The sequence below is a fragment of the Camelus ferus genome, chromosome 7 (genome assembly GCF_009834535.1).
Source record: "Camelus ferus isolate YT-003-E chromosome 7, BCGSAC_Cfer_1.0, whole genome shotgun sequence".
NCBI classification, from domain to species: Eukaryota; Metazoa; Chordata; class Mammalia; order Artiodactyla; family Camelidae; genus Camelus; species Camelus ferus.
The window spans coordinates 27,285,338-27,307,638 of record NC_045702.1 but is presented as its reverse complement, the minus strand read 5'-3'; the positions used below and the strand labels follow the sequence as shown (position 1 = coordinate 27,307,638).

At 36.4% G+C, this 22,301-nt stretch overlaps 1 long non-coding RNA gene across 1 annotated transcript; it reads right to left on the bottom strand.

The window, feature by feature from the left end:
- Positions 1-12,950: 12,950 nt before the first annotated feature.
- LOC116664865 lies at positions 12,951-17,215 on the bottom strand. The gene is made up of 3 exons (XR_004321361.1): positions 16,724-17,215; positions 16,354-16,522; positions 12,951-13,247 (listed from the first exon to the last, which is right to left on the bottom strand). It is a non-coding gene; the product is annotated as an uncharacterized LOC116664865 (long non-coding RNA).
- Positions 17,216-22,301: the final 5,086 nt, after the last annotated feature.

Sequence of the window (22,301 nt, the reverse complement as noted above, 5' to 3'; positions counted from 1 at the left end):
AGTATTGCAGTCCACTCAGCAACTACCATCAATGTTTTATTTTATTACTAATGTAACAAAGACCTTTTTTAAAAGGGGGGTTAAAATACTCTCAAGCTCATCCTGCCTCTTTTTCTTACTTCATTCTTAATATGGGGCAACTCTTATATTTCCTAATAAAGTAACCAAACCATTCAGAATTATTGACCTAAAGCTTAGTAAACTGTGACTCAGTTCTTTTTTGCTAGTACCCCTTCGTCCTTCCCTCTGCAAAAATAAACCTCCACCCTGACCTCTGCCTTATAGGATCTCAGTTTTTTAGTCTCATTATAGTTATTTCTTTGAAAACTTGCCACTTCCTTGTGTTTGATTTTCACTTAAGTACTGATGATGTCATCACATATATATGCTTGCCTGCTCATTGGTCAGTCAACTTTATATTCACAAGGCTTACGTGGTATGGTGTTGCCATATTCAAAATAAGCTATTGAACATGCTATTTCAGAATAAGCATGTCTATAAGTTAACTCCTCTTCCTCCCAGGATATGTATCTTTTCCGTACTCCTCAATTTTCTTTTAAGAAAGTATCATTCTTCTGATGACTGAGGTTAGACAGTAGACATTTTCCTGTCTCCATCATCTTGCTACATCTAATATGCCAATCAATCCTACCGTATCTTTCTTTAAATAATCTCTCAAAATTTCCACTTCCTCTGCTTTCCTGGTATCTCTATTCTGGCTCATCTTCATGTCGCTGAAATCCCCACTCAGTAAGCACGAGACTATTCAACAAATTTGTGTTATATTATCGAAATGATAGATTTTGCACACATCTTAATCTGAAATGAATGTTGGAAATGTTTCAACCCCAAATTAAGGTAAAACTTGCTTCTATTAATTTAATCCACATGAGTATCACAATTTATTGATATCTGAAAGTGGAAGGAGAATAAACAAGAACGAAGTGAATAAGTAGTCAGTGTTTTATTATTATTACATCATCGATTTAATTCATGTGGACTTTGGAAAACACTTTCCCCCATATCTATTAAGGTAAAAGCATATTAATATTTATTAAACATTGACTGGTTTATTCACTACCTACTATGTGTCAATTATTGTGCTGGGGTTTGGTTGTACTTGGTTAAGGATACACATTTAAATAATGAAGTTGGAATGTGACCTCCCATGTTCCAAGACTAGCAGGAATGACAAGCTTTTATACAACAGGATGTGATATGATGTGCTAAGTGCTAAAATAGAGGTAGGGAAAAGGCAGATGGGGACAGAAAGAGTGTCATTTTAAACTCCAACCAACAAATTCCTGCTGTTAAGGAAGGCTTCTCAGAGGAGGAAGCACTTGGAATGAGCATGGATTATTGTGGGGGAATGGCATTCCAAAGTGAGGGCATCAAAGAGACAGGATGATGTGTTCAAGCAACAGTGTATTAATTATTTTTTCACAATTCATCTTTGTATTTCTATCACCTCGGATATATCACGCCTCATACTATGTACTGATTAAAATGGTTTTGAAAATTCATTACATTTTATTAACTTAAATGGATGCACCATACATATTAATTAAAAAAAAATACACCACAGGGTAATGCCCTTGGTTTTTTAATAGGTATAATTTTTCTGTGCTCCTGGAACTATGTTCTATATGCCTTGGTTCCTTCCTTCTGAGTGATGAATAGCTGTGTTGAAAATGGCTGAGATTCATGCAAACAGCACAAAATGAACAATCTGTACAGTATGTATGCAAAGTAGGAGGTTTTGTAGAAAGAGCGCTGAACCAGAAATCAAGAAACCAAGGTTCTATTCCCAGACTTGTCTCTAATTAGCTGTGTGACCTTTTTAGAATCAATTATCATTCCTGTGTCCCATGTTCTTAATTTAAAGAGTGACTGCACTAGATAGCGACCGTGTTTCTTTTCAGTTCCTAAGTTATATATGTCAGTAAAATGACAAATGAACAATTTCCCTTGCCTCTATTCCTTCATACTTGTGTCTGGCAAGATTTGACCTTTGTTTCTAAGGTCAGCACAGAAGCTGGCGTGTCTCTTTTCTGAACTCCCAAAGAATTGGATTTCTAGCTCTCTTAGGCTTTAGTGTAGAATGAGATTTAGAGAATGAGCTCTGGTGCCAGACTGCCTGGTTTTACAATCCAGCTTTGTCACTTACTTGCTGTATGATCTTGAAAAGTTTTCTTAATCTCTCTGTTTGTCTTCTCAACTATTTATGGGGATTCCGATAATACCTAGCTCATAAAGATGTGACTGAAATGAGTTAATGCTCTCAAAGGGTTTAGAAGAGGAATTGGCACAGAGTTCAACAGGTAATAAATTATTATTTCTTAAGATATTTACATTCCCAATGACACCTAGAACATGCCCTGCAGAAAGAATTGGGAAGATACAGGATGGATAAATAGCTGAACTCTTTTGCAGGTGTATATTTTTGAATGCTATTGTTAAGTGTTTTTAAAAAGTTTTTCAATCTTACAATTTTTATAATTGTTCCTTGTCAGTTATAGGAACACAATCTGACTAGCATTGACTTTGTGTCATGCAACCTTGCGAAGCTAATTAGTCTAGTGGCTTTTTTGTAGCTTGCTTACTGGACTGATTGGATGACTGTTTCAGGTTTTCAATGCACGTGTAGCTGTGGTCTGCATAGAAAGGTGACTTGAATTCTCTTCCAATTGGCAAGGCTGTTTTTCTTACCTTACTGCAGTGGCATGGGTCTCTAACACAATGTTCAGTTGAAGTGGTAAAAATGAACACTCTTGCCTTGATGTTGACCTTAGAGAAAAAGCAGTCAATCTTTTACCTTGATGGATATGTTAGCAGTGTATTTTTCCTAGATTACTATTACCATGGAATACTTGCAACACCCCAAAATGTTTTCTAAATATAATTAGGCATGAATTCACAAAATACAAGTTATAAAACACTGCTGAGAGAAATTAAAGGAGGCCTAAATCAATGGAGAGCTATACTATATTCATGCATTATAAATTGACAATTATTCTCAATTGACCTATAAATTCATTGCAAATTCAATAAAACTTCCACAGGCTTTTTAATGTAGAAATTGACAAGATGATTCTAAAATTTATGCCAATATACAACAAATCTGGTAAAGGCAAAACAATTTTGAAATTATGAACACAGTAGGAGGACTGTGACTACCTACTTTTGAGACTTATAAACTACCTATTATAAAGCTACTACCACAGTCAAAGAAATATAGTGCTGATGTAAGGAGGCAGTTATAGGTAAGTGGAACAGAACACAGAATCCAGAGACAGACTCACACAGTTATGACCAATTAATTTTCAAAAGTTACCAAGGTGCTTCAATGGGAAAAAAACAGGTCTTCAAAAATAGTCCTGAACAAACTACATATTCGTATAGAAAATAATAAACTTTGACCATTATTTTATGTAACACACACAAATTGACTCAAAATGAGTCACACACCTAAATATAAAAGCTAAAACTAAACTAAACTAAAATCTTTAGAACAAAATATAGGAGAAAAGTACAAGGGTTCCTGATAGGCAAAAATTTTTAGGGCACAAAAAGCAGTAACATGAAAAATAATTGGTAAATTGAACCGCAACAAAATGACAAACCCTTCAGAACAGTCTACAAAGAAAATGAAAAGGCAAGTCACAGAGGAGAAAATATGTACAATACCTGTATCAGACTTTGAATCTGCATAATTAATTTTTTTAACTGTTAAACTCAAAAATGAGGAAATAATCCAATTAAAATAGGCAAAAGATTTAAACAGATGCCTTGCAAAAAAAAGTGATATAAGTGGACAAAATGTACATGAACATGCTCTACATCATTTGTTGTTAGAGAAATGCAAATTAAATCCAAAATTAGATAGCGGCTGGTTAAAATGGCCAAAATTCAAAAGATTTACCGTGCCTCCTGTTGGTGAGGCTATGGAGCAACTAGAACTCTCATTCCTCACTGAAGGGAATCTAAATTCTATCACCCCTTTGCAAAATAATTTTGGTGGTTTATTAAATAAATAAACATATGTATAATAAAACCTAGCAATTCCTATCCTAGGTATTTATGCAAGAGAAAATGAAAATACATGTCCCCAAAATACTTATAAACAAATCTTCCTTGAGCATTTATTCAGACATCAGGGGCATACCCTATGACTGCTTTTATATGAACCTTTAGAAAAGAGAAATTTAATTTATAGTGGAAAAAAAGCAGATTAGTGATTTCCTGGCATTGATTGTAGGGGTTTGAATTGACTGAGAAGGGACATGGAAAACATTTTTGCGTGATGCAAGTGTTCAAAGTTTAATTGTGGTTACTCATTAAAATATACACTTAAATGGGAAATTTTATTGTATGTAAATCAAACTGAGTTCATTTTATTGCAAAAAGGCTTCAGGGTGTGTTTTTTTTGCATAGGATCTTAAATGAAGGGAACTATTCATCTGCAGATTTATCACATCCTTTCATATCCTGTGGTGCGAATTACCTAGGCAAGCCCTGAAGCTAAGCTAGTCTTCTTAACCTCATTCTCAAGTAATCCTTCTCTTTACTAAGATTCTAAGGTGCCTAGTTGTGGGAGCTTCAAACTTGTGGAGGAAAATAAACCCATGTCCTCACACGTAACAGCATTTCTGCTGTCATATCTCCTCTGGAAATAAATTTGCTGATGTTAAAGTTTGTATTTAGAAGATATACTCTGTTTAAGCCCTTCATGCACTCCACTGTATTTCAAATGAGAATTGTCTGATTGAACATTAAAAAAATTTAAAGTGCCTACAACTCTAGAAATAACCTATGATTATATTCTATACAACCTGACATATATTTTCAAGGGGATTTAGAGAGATTTAGAAAGAAATTCTATCAAAAATATAAATTTAAATTAGAATTATTTCCAAATGTTTGCCCTTCCTTCTTTCTGTTCCCAGAAATTACCCCCTTTGCTGGGTCCATAAGCATAGAATTAATCACGATGCAGTGAGTATGGCAGTATAGTTTAGAATAGACAAGTCATATAATCATTCATCAATTTCCTGTAGAAAACATTAAATTTTACTTTATTTCCATCAAGTTAAAATTATCATAGTACTTTTTTAAATGATCACATTTGCCCTTATTACAAGTGTGTGCACTTTACTGTAAAAGTCAAAACTCAGGCAAAGTTTACTGATACTCCATCAGAAAATGATGTAGGGATTAAAGTAGAATATATCCAGTTTTCCATCCCATAAAAGTGAGAACCACGTGATACAGGATGCCGGCTGACTTGACTCTTCAACATGTTATCTAGACAATTTATTTGGTGCCCAGCTGAATGATACACATATTAAAGTGACCTTGTTGGACTGGATGGCTTACAATCTACTGTATCTGTTTATATATCCACTTAAAAACCTTTGGTAAATTAAGCTTTGATTATGATTTTCTTGCCACATATTCTTAAAATCTACGTTTATGACTTAGTATAACATCCTTTTGTTCAATTATTCAAACTCTAACATTGCTATTTTGGGTGTTGCAAATTGTCTGCAGATTTTTATTTTATTCAAATAAGTATAAAATCGCATGTAGCTGGAGATATCCCTATTGACTATACATATGAACAAGCTCAAAAGCTTGATGTAATCCCTCCGAAGATTATAAGACTCTGCCTAGACATAAGAATTCAATAATGAGCATGTTTTATGAACTGAAATTGATGAGAGAATAGTTCTATGTAGAGTCTAGATACTTTGCAGCTTGTGACTTGAAGTCAAATTGTTTTTCCTTTCATAAAATATATTTCCTGACTACAAGTGTCTATCCACTAACGATATTCTATTCATGGATAAGAATAATGCCACCAAAGTTTTGAGGGAAGAGAAGTACGTAACAGTCTAATGAATTTGGGAGCATACACCATCACTATTTACCATCCCTAATTCCATGTCCAAGTAATACAGCTCATTATATAGCAGAAATCCATATACAAGCAATGTTTTAAATTTATACTGGTAAACTATTTTTATAGTGCCATTTGGGTCTCTCAATCAATTCTGAAATCTTTCATTAATATCTATGCCTATAAACATGCCTCTAAAATGATGGATAAAGTCAAAGTTCTTTTAAGATGATGTTTTATTACCTTTCTGTAACTTAGCTTGTTTTAAATTATGTTTAGTCACTTGATAAATGTTTCTCGTGTATTCCTTTTCTCAAGGAGTAATGCAGGACGGAGCAGTAAAAGGCATTGTATTTAGGGGCAGAAGATGGCGCCTACTATGGATCTATGAAGTGAGATGCAAAGGGAAATTGAATACTATTCCATCTTTGCAGAATTTGAAACATGGTGAATACTATTATACAGGTATCAGGTTCTGTGGGAGTAAAGAGGAGAAAGCATGGAGCTTACGGTTCTGAAGAAAACTATTCAAGAGTAGGGTGCGTTTGAGCAAGGAGTTGCCAGGTAGAGAAGGGGAGGAATGGCATTTAGATCAGAGGATAAGGACACAACAAGAGAGAAATACAAAGAAAATTAGGAAATATTCTGACAACACAGATGTATGTTGGTGGTCGTTTTGTAGTTATGGGGAGGGAAGGGATGTGCGAAGACTGGAGGAAATGAAGTGGAACCACTGCAGGGAGCATTGTAATGTTATGTTCCAGATAATGATGAACTCTTAAAGAAACCAGCAGAGGAGTGAAGTAAATCTGTATTTTGAAAATCTTTTCATTCCTGACTATATCCCCATGCACTGTAGACTTTATCTTGGTGGAAAGAGAATTTGTTGCAGGGAGGCCAGTTAGGAGACCACGGCCTTGGGCCACATGGAAAAAGAGAGTATTTAGAAAGAAGAGGAAGGAAAAGGAATGCATAGATTTGAGAGTCACTTTATACCTTGTTACAAGCACTTTACCTTTGCTTACAAAAGGAGTTAGTCAACTTTTCATTGACGCAACACAGAGACGCTACAAGTATTTCACTTCAAATTCTTACTTTACCCTATTCAATTAAACTGTTCTCCTGCAGCCAAGGGCCATACTGTTACTTCAGGAAGAACTGCCATATTTTTTCCTCATCCAGGCGTTCCACCTCATTATCTAAAAAATGACTCATCTTGTTAGGAACACTCACATCCTAATACATCATTGTGCTTCTCCGCATTTTCCTACCTACGGTAGACTTCATTTCTCTTTTTTCTTTGCTCCCATGTTACATTACTTAAACCTTCTGTTCTATCTTTTTTTTTTCTCTCTCTCTCTTCTACCTTTACTATCTTATAGGATCCTTGAGGGTGGGGATCCTCCTGTGTTTGATAGTCTGTGACACATTTCTTTGATCATAAACACTCGATAAATGTATGCTGAAAAGAAAGATAATTGACTCAAACTCAACACTAATTAATTTCACAATATTATCTTCAAGTGATAAGAAACTGCCAGCTGATATCTGTCACAACACAGAATCTCTACTGTATGATTTTTATGGGTATATTTATCTTTATTCATGCTTATATGCGAAAGATAAGCATACCTTTAAATTCCATCCGTAAATGTGAGAGTTAACTCATGTTCTCAAAGATATTGTGCAATCTTTCATATTTATTACAATTTTGATTATGAAGAGGTTTATCATAATATCTAAGCTTTGGATTGACTTATTCAGGATACCATTGTTACTAATAGCAACCTATTGGTCATATCGAGTTTTACTAGATTTAAACAACATCATTTCAATGATTAAAACAGAACACTAGATGGAAGTTTATACTTAATTGCACCATAGTTTATTAATAAGACTTTGAGTAATGAGTCTTGACAAGTTACTCTAACTGTACCTTCATTATAAAGGCTATTTTGATATGAGAACTTGACTGTAAAAAAACCCCCAAAATTAAGTCTTTAACGCATGGTTACCCATTACTTCATGAACACTACACCACTTTGTACTCAAAAATATGGTAATATTTTCCCATACATTACAGTTGTGATAGATTGTACTTTTCAAAAATGGCTACAACAGTATTTTTAACCCCATATGATCTTCTAAAATCTTGCCCTCCTCCATCAAAGGTTGGAGGCTATGTCTCCTCCCCTTGACCTTGGAAGAGCCTGCTGAGGCAATGATAAAGTGGAAGTGGCACTATGTGACAGCCAAGGTTAGACACAAAAACAATAAAGCTTCTGTCTGGGTCTTGTTCTGGATGTCTGCCCAGCGAATCCAGCCATCATGCTGTGAGGAAGACCTGGCCACATGGGGAGGCCTGCATGTCTGAGCCCCACCCAACAACTGGCACCGACTGTCAGCTACACGAGTTTATGTCACACGGCTCAGAGGCAAGACTTCCTCGCCAAACCCTAACCATGTTACAGATTAATGAGCAAAATAAAATGACTGTTATTGTTTGAGGCCATGCGGGATTGATAAAAAGCAATAGTAACATGAACAAAAGTAAACAAAATGTTCATAAGAGGTCCAGCTTGCATTTTAGAGCATCTCCTTGTAATGTGAATGTGACCTCCAGAACAGCAGTGCTCGCTCTGTTTGGTTGGCTTCTATATTCTTGGTGCTTAGAACAGGACTTGGCTCAGCATACCCAGTACATAAAGTAATAATAAATTTATGATGAGATCGATATAAATCAAGGATGATAAAGGCTTTTGAAAAAACATGCAATCAAAAATATTTGCAAAGTGACATTTGTCAGAATGTTCCTCAAATTTATGAAAGTGGTAGTATACTTAAGTATTAGCAAAAAAAATGTTTGTACATTTAGAGCTATCAGAATCTCAAACTATAGCACATACCCCCTTTTTCACATTCAATTCATATTTTGTTTCAAATATACATTACTTATGTTGACCCTCAACAGTACTTCTAGTTTGCACACCAATTTTTGATTTAGTTGTCCATATTTGTTCATTTAATATTTTACTAGTACCTGAGATACAGGAATTTATTTAAATATCTCAAAAGTGTATATTCATGCATTCTTTCAAATATTGCATAATACTTGTAATTTTTATTCAAAATGTGTTATCTTCCCCAAAGCAACTATATTTCTGAGTTCTTGATTTTTAATGTAGGTTGCAAAGTAGGTGTGTCTTTCTTAATGTTTTCTCCTAGATGAAAAAGTCCCTACAGACATTATCCAGACAAAGATTCAGATTCAGTAATGTGTTTTTCGCTTTACTGCCCCTTTTTTGATGCAAAACATATCTTCTCTAAGCAACACATAAGGCTTTAGGGAAAAATTCCATAACTATGAAAAATGTTTTATTATTTACTCTGCATTGTGATGCAGAACTCATTCCAAGTGTGACTGACAAGGAGGAACATTAACTAAATAGGCAGAGGCACATAAAAATCAGTGTGAGAAAAATGGAGTAAAAAGTCACTGAGTATGATATTATTAGCCAATTCATATTTCTGTAATATAAATTTATCTATGATGAATCTTAAAAACCTCCCACAAAGATAGTCAACATGTTCTCAAAAACAGCAAAACCAGTCATTGATTCTTGTCATTTATAAGCATTGGGCTCAGTAAATTCAGAAGAAATTTTGAAATTTAAACATTTTTAAACTGAAATTTATTAAAATATCAGAAACACCATCCTACTTATGGAAATTCTATGTGGGACAGAAAATTATGAAATAAAATAAAATATCTTATTAAAATATTTTTATTTATTTTACTCAAATAATTATCTAGCTATAGTAAGTCCCTTAACATTTGTCAAATGACAAGATTCGTGTTTTAAAAACGAGAAATACTCTATGGTTAATGTTAAATTGCAGAGTTCACACTGTTTCACTTTGAAATTATCTCCTTTGGGAAGCTTTTGGAATTAAAAAAAAAAAACAAAAACGAAATAAAATAACAACATCAGAAACCTACCGCGAATGGATTTTGTTCTAACCTGCTGCTCTTTTTATTTTTTCCCAAGCTGGTCTAGCAAAGAATGAGGATGAACAGCCCTGTTTTTCAAAGGCAAATGTTTAAGAGCCTTACCCATGCAGACACTCTATTTTACAGACACTATATTTTAAGTTGTTGACACAGTATTTCACACTGCATACAATACATAAGTGATAAACTTCATTTTGTAGATGCATTACATTCTGAAACTTATAGGGTGGTTCTTAAACTGACAAACACCCCAAAACATATAGAACAAAATGCTAATATCACTGAATAAAAAATGCCAAATTCATTGTCTCTTCTAATATTTATCAGAATTTATGAACAGGATAAAAATGTACCACAGTCTATTTCAAGGAGCTATTAAGTTGAAGAGAATTTCAATATGATTCTCTTCTAGAAAATGAAGAATGCCAAATAGCTAATTTTCTACTTTCCAGACTAACAATTTACAATAATGTAAATAATGTTACTCCAAAGGGTGAATAATGAGGATAAAAATCTATCTTATTTTTTCACGGTCCCAAATATCTATTGAATCCTTCAATTTTATTTAATCTTCTTCTTGAACACTTCCTAAAGTAGTAAGAAGTGATACTTAATAGAAGGGCTTCTGAGATCTGCCCTCTACTTCTATGTTCTGACTCTGCTTAGGAAACAATGAATGGGTTGTAGATCCCCATTTGATTCCCATTTCCATACTTTTTTTTTTTTTTTTTTTTTTGCTGCTGTACCTTCTGTCCAGAAATGGTCTGAATGCCATCTTCACTTGACAGAATCTGGCTTGAAGAACTTAAAACTCAGTTCAGGAGTCTGCTGGGTGACCCCAAGACTGCCCTCACTTTCAGGGCTTGGCTCGAGAGACTCATGGGATACACCACAGAGATTTACTACAGCAAAAGAGTGAGACTACGTACGTGGCTGGATCACCTGAGGAAAAGGCATAGTGCTTGGAGGAATCCACTTGGTGGTTTTCTTATGTCTCTCCATCCCATCCAGTGTCACACAGAGTCCACTTCCTCCAGGCACAAAATATAGCAACGTGTGTCGATGCTTCTGCCCAGAGAAGCCCATGAGAGACCTAACTGGGAGCTGGTCAGGCAGGCACCCTCTGCCCAGCACCTACTAACATTCCAGACGCCCAGAAGGAAAAGAAGCGTTCAGCATAAACCATACTGGTTGTGCCGTCTGGGCTGAGGGAACCTTCATCTGCTAAGTATTGCCTGGGGGCCAGGTTTCCAGGTGCCAATCAAGGGCCAGTCTTTCAAGCAGGCCTTTCTAAAGAGAGCAATGTCAGGCCGGCTATAGTAACTCTTTTCTGCATAGGAAGTAATCCCCTAAGGATTTAACTCTGGTTCCTAGAGAGGGAGATGCTGCTCTTCAGTGCTCCCAGGCCTGGATATCTCCTTGTATTTCCTACTTTGGCACCAACACTAGTACCTTGAGCCTTTTCTCCCACGTTGCTCCTGATATATATATAGGAGTTTAGCAAATAGTAATTTAGCAGATAGTAAGCACTTAGAAAAAGCTTGTTGAAATTGTAAATAATAGATTATCAAGTCTCTTTACTTTAAGGTTTAAAATCTATAGAGTTCATCCCCTTTCTGTCCTGAACAATTCGTTCCTCATATCACTGAAGTGGCTGAACAAATATATGTCCACGTGAGACCTATTTTGGAAAGGTGGGAAGGAGGCTGGTTGAGCTGTGATGACCCCATGCAGGGTGTTGGAGCTGCATGAGGTAATGAGGGATTCCATAGGGTAGGGGAACCTGCATAGGATGTTGGAGCCCAAATATGATGAGGAAGGTGTCCCGATGGGGAGATAAACCAGAATGTTGTGTCACAGCCTAAGGGGTGAGGAGGGCAGCCAAGCAGGAGGAGGTCGAAGGGAAGATTTGGGATCTTGGGGCAGGGAGGGGAGGGGGACCACACAGTGGTGGGCAGTGTCTGGTGGAGAGTACTGGAAGCGAAGTATGGGGAAGAGTGGCAGCAATGAGTGACTGGCTCCACAAAGGAGGATCAACGAAACAAATAAACATATGTAGGGTGATGAGAGATAGGACTCTCGTTGTCAGAGAAAGGCACTCCAACCATGCGAAGCTTGGGCTGGGAGTACTGGGGTGAACTAGTGGTTTTTAAGATGGAGAGAGACAGAGACAGAGATGAGACAGAGAGAGACAGAGATGAGATGGAGAGAGGCAGAGACAGACAACAATTTACATGTATATATTTAAATTATTTATAACTTAACAGGCTACATATTTGTTGCTATTCTCTGTGATCCTACTGTATGAATATGAGAGAATTTTAAATACTCTTTAATGTTCTTTAACCAAATAGCCCACTGGTTATTTTCATGAAAATATATTCCACTGTTAGGGAGAGAGAAGTTATTAAGGAAACAGAATATGAGCACCAGTGAAATGTATTATGCCTCTTGATCGCTAATAGGTTCTTAAAGTGTTTCATTTTCCCCATTTCAGTATTTATTCACTGCATCTAAGAGAACTAGAAGTGGAACCGGAGATCTCGAACAGGATACTAATGTCCAAGTGTTTAACATCAAAAAATAAATCTGGAGAAAGGGAACCATAAACTCAGGTCTTCCATTAAGCCATGCTGGCCTCTGCGTATAAAGCGTACTGCAACCTCTGTCTTAACATGCCAGTATGGAAGACAGTTCTTATTTCCCTAAAGAATTTTTCCTTCTGTTTTCCCGTTTCTCATATTTACTCTCCAGTCGCTGGGCTCACCATCAGTGTCCCATATCTTTTTCTACTTAGTCTTCCATGCCCAACATTCAAACAATCATACACGCTACATTTTTTTCTCATAATTTGTCTGAAGTCCATCCTTCATGTACTTTTTTATTGTACCCTTTATTTGGAGTAGCTGGGTTGGTTGGTTGGTTTTTTCTCAGTCTCCTCTCTTTTAGCTTTCTCCTGTATGTGGCTATAATCAAATAAACATAGTTATTTTCTCTTTAAATCAGTTACAGAAATAGACACAACTGAAAAGTGTTGAGATATCTTTTTGAATTCTTTTCTCCTCTAACTTCGCAGTTTCTTTTCCTTGGAAGCCGCACCTGCTTCCCCTACAGTACACTCACCTCACATCATGCATCACCCACCTTCCTGTTTCCATACTGCATGTTTGGAATGTGTTTATACATTGTAAAGTATGGTTTAAATATTTATTAAACGCTTTATGTTTCCTTCTCACTGTGAAATCTGTTGCTAGGTTAGAAGAGCTGAAGCTTTCCAAATTTTGCTACTCAGGATACAATTCATGCTTCCGAAAAATGGTGTTGAAAAGTAGACACCTATAGACCAAAACATCAAAGACAATTACTTAATGCGGATTCCACACTTGCTGCTTTCCCCAAATCTATATGCACAGAACTTTTTTTAAAGTCAGTAGGAGTTCTGCCCCAACAAAGGCTTCACACAAGGGGAAAAGGAAAAGAATTCAAATATACATAAGTAGAACAAAGCTTAATAAGCTCTCTCAGTAAGTATTTACCTGAGGGACTAGAACAGCTGCAATATAAAAACCTGTTTAATAACCCTCGATTAAGCAATTTTCTCTATTTAAATTAAAATCCAATGCAGGCTAGGCTGTAAACAAACAACATTTACATAATATCAATTTCTAAAAGTACAGCAAGGCAGAGATTTTCTATGAACCAAATATTTTTAAGCATTGCATTGTTCTGCTTTTATTTACACGCTACTATTTCGAGTGATTTATTAAAGCCAACTACTATAATTGTGTATAGAAATAATGAAGCAAATATACTTTTGTGTAGCAAAGTGGCTTTGCTAGAGCATGTCAAGTAGTTTTAAAGAAAGTAAACCAATTAATTGTCAGTTTTCTCACAGAATGTGGCTTCGTAAATGATGAAAACCTTATAAAACTTCTTGAAGGTTTTCCACAGCCATAAACTACTGAGGAGTAATTTATCTGCTTTGCCAACGCTAGTAACATATGCAAGAGTTCACTTTTCTCCGGTTTCAGAAAAATAAGGCTTTTGTTTCTTCAGAACTCTCGCTGCTTCTTTCTCATTGGTAGTCAGAATTCTCAGTTTATGGCACTGGAATTTTTCCACAGCAATTAATCCCAAAGTTATAGATACGATAATGAGTCCAAGAAGCAAATTTACATGTTCCCTCTTATCTTTCCTCTTTCCCCATCTTCAACAAATAAACAGTTTCTCAGAATAAAACACTTAGGGAAAATATTCTGAAGTGAAACGCACAAGCAAGGTTACCTTTCCGTTGAAAGAGATTTCCATGCTGTTTTTTTGTTTTTTCCATCCCAGATGTCAAGCTCCCTTAGGACAGGTTGACCTTGAACACCTTGGGCCATGCTAATGTCCAACTTGGTGCCACATCATAAGTGATCAATAATGACAATACGTTAAAAACTGACTTTGCCCTCGAATTTGCCCCTGCTTTCTTAGATCGTAGCACCAACATGTGCATCACCATTCATGAGGTCATGAATATTTTAACAACTAAAGTGCATATTAAAACAACCACTGTGATTTCTCCTAATGACAGCCAGTCATGGGGCAGAATTGAAGCTGTAACACGAGGGTAAGACTGTACATCTATTTACAAAACTTGCTCGCCTTTACAGAGCTCCAATCACACATAGAATGTGACAGGGTCTCCGAGTAGCACTGTGGGAACTTTCAAAGTCTAGTCCATTTCATTATATAAAATATATTTAAGATTTTCTGTATATGAGAAATAAAGCTCCTGGAAATGGGTTATTTTTAACAGGAGATGTTCAAAGTCTAAAACCTAAAAAGGGGATGATCCTTTGAAAAGGACTTTGAAAAGAACTTTGACAGCACTAATAAAGGGAAAAAGAAGTTAAGCTCAGGTTGCCAACTTATCTTTTTATTAGTGGCCCAAAAAAAGACACAGGGTCACTGCCCTTTTCCTTGATGACCGTATTCTAGGGACACTGTGAGGTATTTGAAATCTCAAGTATATTTTAGGCATTTAACTAGCCTTACCTGTGACTTTCTCATGTCCCCTGTATCTTACTGGTATGTCAGATTTTATTTCTCTTGGGAACAAAGGCCAAAAAAAAAAAAAAAAAAAAAAGAAAAGAAAAGAAAAGAAAAGAAAAAAGACAGCTTCTGTATATCTTCCAATGAATGAAGAATCTAAACCAAAATTAACATTGTATAAAGTCCATTTATTAAACACAAAATAATATGGGACCTAAAATGTTAAAGAAAATAAGCTATATGTTTTCCTATAGAATCACAGCTTTTGTGAAATGTTTGCAATTTACGATCAAATATTTGAGGGTAAAAATGTTGATTTCTTTTCTTGAAACTTAACACTAAACAAATGTGTTATTTTAAGAAAATGTCAATGTATAAAATTTGAAGTTGCTGGACCTTAAGATTTAACTCATGGAATTTCAATTGCTGACTAAAGCTTTTGCTTATTTTACCTGTTGATTGAATTTCTTTATTTAATCAAGATTTGTCTTTCTAATGAGATAATACTATGTTAAAATAACCTAATACAGGGTTATTAGGAAATGGGTGAAGGTAGTCAAAAGGTACAAACTTCCAATTATAAATAAGTCCTGGGGATATAATGTATGCATGATGACTATAATTAACAACCCTGTATTGTATATTTGAAAGCTGCAAAACTACAAATACTGTCTATTCCAGAGTAGATCTTAAACGTTCTCATCACAAGAAAAAAAATTATAACTACATGTGGTGATAGATGTTAACTAAACTTACAAATTTATCATGGAGATCATTTCATAATATATATAGATATCATATTACATATCAATCATGTTGTACACTTAAAACTAATGCAATGTTATGTCAATTGTATCTCAATTAAAAAAATAAAATAAAGTAAAATAACCTAATATAGACTATTACAAATTGTAGTCTAAGAAGAGGTTCTAAGAATGTGGTCAGAAATACTAAATGTATACATTTATAATCTATCCATATAAAAATACATATATATATAAAATCTAGGCATTAAAATTTGCTCATCCTTCTGGAAAGTTAGCAACCCTGGGTAAAATATGGGATGAAAAGTCGTAGTGCTCCCCTTCTACATGGTCACAGACTGATCTCCTGTCCTGCCCAGAGATCTCACAGAGATGAGCCATGGAGGATGGATAAGACAGTATGTGCCTGTCTGTGCAAATTCATCATCAGTACTAAAAACAACAACAAATTGGCAAAGAGAATTAATTCTTGCATATATCGGTGTGTTTATCGACCTAAAGGGATATGTGATTTAGGGTCAGAAGTCCTTGGGATGAGTCAGCTTCTGTGACTTAATGTACCATATAATCTTGGAAAATCATTTAACCTCCTTGAGCTTTGTTCTCTTTTGGCTAAAATAAACATACAAAAAAACACCCACCTCCCAAGGCCTTTTTGAGAATCAACTGTAGTAAGCACATTGAGAAAGCACTTTTTACATAGCTGTAAGCATGTTCATTTGTCTCACTGCTAATTTGTTTTCCTTTGTACATCTTGGTATTAGATCGGCTTGATTCTTTATGAATTGCTTCGAGAGTTATTATAATAATCTAAAATGAAAAAAGTACATATTAATTATCCAATTATTCATTCACTCACTCAACAAACATCCAGTGTATTTCTACTGTGTGGTAAATACGATGGCAGATACAGAGGACACAAAGATAAAAGACAATTGTCTTCCTTCAAGAGGTTAGAGTCTAGTGGCTGAGAAAAAGAAGGAAGGACACAAGTCTCATCTAAGCTCTTACAGTCAGCTGATGGAGCACTTGAGGTGGGCATCATTTTGAAGAGATTAGGAAATGGTTCCTGGAGGATGTGACTCTTGAGCTGAGTCCTTGAGATCTGTGGGAAAGAGATGCATGAATCAAGACGCAGAATCAAGATAAAATACACCCAGTTCTGAAAACTAAAAATAGCTGAGCAAGACTATGACTAAGCTAATATTAAGATAGCATGAGATGAGGCTTAAAGGGTAGAGGAGGTTGACATCCTGAAGGGTTCTATATTCTCTGCTAAGGACTGGTTTCTGAACAAGATGGAAGACTATTGAAAGGGGTACTGACATGATCACAAGTGCATTGAAAAAACACTCTAAATAAAAGTCATAGAAGACTGCAAAGGAAGAAATTAAATTGACCCTATCTTCAGGTGGCATGATTGTCCAAATAGAAAACCCAAGAACTAATAAGGAAGTGCAACAAAATTACAGCTACAAGATCAATACACGAAGACCAACTACATTTCTATATACTAACAATGAACATATAGAAACCAAAATTTTAAAAAATGTACAATACTATTTACAGTTGCTACAAAGAAAGTGAAATACTTAGTTATAAATATAATAAAACATGTATAGGCTCTGAATATGCTGATGAAATAAATTTTAAAGAGACCTAAATAGAGAGACATTCTGTGCTTATGGATTGAAAGATTCAACATAGTGAACACGTCCATGCTCCCAAATTGATTTATAGTTGTAATGCAACACCTATTAAAATACCAGAAAGGTTTTTTGTAAACTTAGACAAGTTAATTCTAAAATTTATATAGAAAAGCAGGGACTGAGAATAGTTAAATCAATTTTGAAAAAGTATAATTACATGGAGGGAATAACTTTACTTGATGTTAAGAGTTATGATACAGCTGCAGTAATCAAGAAAGTGTGGTATTAGTGACGGGATAGATACATATCAATGGAAGAAAATAAAGAACCTAAAAATAGACTACTCACAAAAATATATCCAACTGATTTTTGACCAAGTTGCAAAAGCCATTTGATACAGGAAGGACAGACTTTTCAAGAAATGGTGCTGAGTAAACCTGATATACATAGGCAAAAAACCCAAAAAAACAAAAAACCAAAACTGTCCTAAACTTTATATTGTATACAAAAATTAACTCAAAACAGATCATGGACTTAAATTTAAAATATAAAATTATAAAGACATTTAAGGAAAAAAACAGAGAAAATCTTTGGAACATAGTTCTGGGCAGAATTGTTACACTTGATACCAATAGCATGATCCACAAAAGAAAAACTCATTTTACCATTCTCTCTGTTGTTTATGTATGTTCCCAATTTTCCATAATTTTTGCTGTTTTTTGTTTGTTTTTAGAAAAGGAAAATTGGATAAATTGGACTTCAACAGAGTTTAAAAACGTTTTGCTTTGCAAAAACATCATGTGAGGAAGATAAAAAGGCAAGCTATGGACTAGGAGGTAATATTTGCAAACAACACATGTGATGAAGAACAATCATTTAGAATACATAAGGACCTCTCAAAAATAAACAGTAAAAACAAACAAACAACCAACCAAAACAAATCAAAACAAGTAATCTAATTAAAAAATGGGCAAAACCCAGGAACAGTTTGCTGACGAATATACAGATGGTAAATATGCAAATACAAATATGTTCAACAAAATTAGCCATTAGAGAAATGCAAATTAAAACCACAATAAGATGTCCCTACACACTATCAGAATGGCTAAAACAAAAAATAGTGATAATACCAAATGTTGGTGAAAATGCTGAGAAACCTTACTAGTGGGATATAAAATGGTACAGCCACTTTAGAAAAGATTACGGCAGCTTCTTACAAACTAAACAAATACTTATCATACCACCCAGCAATTGCACTCTTGTGCATATACCCCAAAGAAATGAAAACTTATGTTCACACAATAACTTGCACATGAATGTTCACAGAAGCTTTATTCATAATAGCCCAAAACTGGAACCAACCCAAGTGTCCTCCAGTGGGTAAATGTTTCATGGAAGTGTGGTACTAGTCAGCAATAAAAAAAGAATGAGCTATTGATACATGCAACAACTTGGATGGATCTCAACATACCTCTACTGAGTAAAAGATAATCTCAAAAGATTACATATTGCATGATTTCTTGCATATAACATTCTTGAATTGATACATTACAGAGGAGAACAGATTGACAAGCAGGAAGAGGGAGTGAGGGAGAGAGTTGTGGCTATAAAAGGGATTCTTGTAATGGAAATCTTCTATATGTTTACTGTGATGGGGGTCACACAAATCTACACGGATGACACTTAGACAGAACTAAGTATAAACACACAAAAATTAGTGTATGCAAACCCGGCAAAATCTTAGTAAGTTCAGTGGATTCTATCAATGTCAATTTCCTGGTTGTGAAATTGTACTATAATAAGCAAGAGGTCACCTCTGGGGGAAACAAGGTGATAGACATAAGGGATCCTTGTTATTTCTCACAACTGCACGTGCATCTATCTCAAAGTAGTTTTTAGGTGCAGTATAAGGATAGAATGGTAATGAGGGTGGAATATACAAGGGCCATTGGACTAGTGTGTGCGTTTGTTGGGGGGAAGCAGAGAAGAACAGGACATGGTCTATATGACCACCAATTTTCTTCCTTGGGCTTTATTCATCCTAAGGAGAGAAAACAGAATGGATAGATAATTGGAGAAGAGACGGGATGACTTCAACCTTGATTCTGCTGAGTTTGTTTTCTGTCAGCCAAGCAGAGTATATAAAATGATAATACAAGAAGGAAAAACAGGAATTTCTGGACAAGGGAAGGATATAGTGTTCTGCTGGATTTTGTATGCATACTCTTCACGGAGCATTTCAACACATGAAAGAATATTAAAATATCAGGTACCTGCATATCACCACAGGAGAATTTTTGAACTGAGAGGCAAGAATAAATGTATAAAAATATCTATGGCAATTTCAAATACAGCTGGATCAGTGAATTGCATTTCCGTTTTGCATTAAAATAAAAAGAAATTGAGTTACCTTCCCTGTGTGCCAAGCTCTACATTACTGTTTAGAAGTATTATTCTGCTTAAGGCTCACAATAGACCTAAAAAGTTAAGTTTTATTATCTCTAACTTCTAAACAGAGAAGTTAAGTAATTTGCCAAATGAAACAAAGCCAATGAGTAAGTAAGTTAGTGGGCTAGAATCTCTATCTAAATGTATAATTTCTAAGCCCATATCTTCCCCTTATCTCAAGAAGTTTGTGGAGAGTGGGGGAGAGCAGACCATAAAGACTTCTTAAAAATTGTGGACTCTATATTCTTGCTTATTTAGGGGTTTGTGGGCTTAAACATCTATGCTTATATTTGTAAGTGTTCAGTTTCCTACTGGGAAATTTTAAAGGTTCTGTTTAGGTCACTTGTCTCATCTCTACAAGATGTCATACTAGTTTGGCATCAACTTGATTACTCATGGCTTTCCATTCTCTGGATGCACCTGTCATGTCTGGGTTAGGAAGGAGTTAATTTTCTTACACTGATTTGTAAGTAGTCCCCTTCTTTTTATTTTCCAGCTAACAGGTTGTTGTTGTTTTCAGGTATGCAGGCTACATAGATTCGTTAACAAGCATGTTTCAGTTCAACTAACACAAACGTATAAACAGCAGGTGTCTTCAGTTCTGTGTTCCTAAACTTACATGGTGCATTAGCTCTGACTTCATTAACTATTAACTTGGGATTCCCTAAGCCTCTACATCAGGAAACAAGAAAACAAACAAAAAATATCTTTATCTCTACAGAAATTCTGTGCTTTATAAGGTTTGTTTTCCTCCTTCTTTTGTGATTTTCTGTATACTCTGTTTTTTAGTTCACATCTCTTCTTTGAGGTATTCTATTTCAAAATTTTAAGGTTGACACATCATGCCTAACATCTCTAGGGCTTGAAAGTTGATTCATTTTAAGACTATACATCACAGTCCACTTATTTTACAAACCAAGAACAGTTAAACCTTGAAAAGGTTTCAAGCCTTGAACAGGTAGTTTTCAGGTAGAAATTGGGCTTCTCTCCTTAATTAACATAGGTGAAGCATCACTGTTTCATTATTATTATTATTATTATTATTATTATTATTATTATTATTATTATTATTATTATTATTATTATTATTATTATTATTATTATTCCTCCTCAGTAATCTAGATTTAATTTTGAAGCATTTCAACAGGAAACTTTCCACATCTCATATCAAAATACAGACTCAGGTGTGAGTGGTATACCTCCTATAAACACTAAAAAGGTGGGTGGGGACTGGATTTGAAGATATTTATATGACCTGATGCTCCGTTGGGGTCAGTTCATTTTGATCCTTCACCTTTGCAAAGCATCCAAACCTGAGGTGACGATTTAACTTCTCGCCACTCACGCCATCTAGTGGTTATGAATGTTCTATGTTTGGTTTTAAGGAAGATTCCTAATGACTGGGGGGCGGGGTACACGAAAAACAAAACGGTTGGCCGCGACAATTTCCTAGTCTCTCACATCATTTAGCCCTCACAGGGACACCTTTATCCACTTTAACCATTTAAGATGCGCGAAGAGATGCGCGGAGAGAATGAAGGGGACGCACACTTAGAGAGACGCACGCCCCTCGACGCTGACATTTAGAAAACGGTTTTAAATCCTTCCTGTCATTTGCAAAGGACGGGAAAAGGAGTTGTGGCAAGACCCAGACCGAGGAGACTGACTTTTCGGCAAGTTAGACAGATGACATATTAACTCCTGCAACGTTAGCATCTGGGTTGAACAAATAAAAAGAAAGAGAAACAGGAAAAAAACACTTAAAAATTCCGCCGCGGGGCTTTGCAGGTCTTGCCACCCCGTGGCCCCCAGAAGACAGCCAATTCCTGCGCGTTCCGCTCCGTTCTCCCTCCTTCCCAGCTTCTCTCTTTCTCTCCCCCTCCCCCCTTTTTTCCCACGCTCGCCTTGAACCGGGACCCAGGGAGGCAGAAGCAAGACATCGGTCCCCTTCCTCCTCTCCTCCACCGAAACCACCGCAGCCGAGCGCGTGAAGCTTCCCTTTGTTCAACGAGGCTCGCTCTCCTCCCCGGCAGATCCACCTGGATGCTCTCCCTCGGTGACATTTTGCGCCGGGGCTGGTGGGTGGCTGGGGTGGAGCGAGAGGAGCCCGAGGGGGCGGGGGTGGAGAAAGGTCAAGCCGAGGGAAAGGCAGGAGACGCCTTTCATAACCTGCGTGGCGGGGCGTGCGCGCGGTTATTTATTTATTTTCTCCTTATTTATTGATCGCACGGGCAGAGCGGCGCGGGGAGCCCGGGGAGATGCAGGACCACCCACTGGCGGGGAAGCAGCCAGAAGCCCTCCCGCGCCCCCGCCCTGCCGAGCGCCTCTTGCCTCAGCGCTCCGGCGACTGCCCGCGTCGGCCCCAGCCCCAGCCCCGGCCCCGCCGCGCCGCCACCGCCGCCCGCCCGGCCACCCCGCAGCCCCGCCGCCCCGCAGCCCCGCACCGCGCCGCTCCGGCCACGGCGACAGCCGCGGCGCAGTAAGTTGGCAGG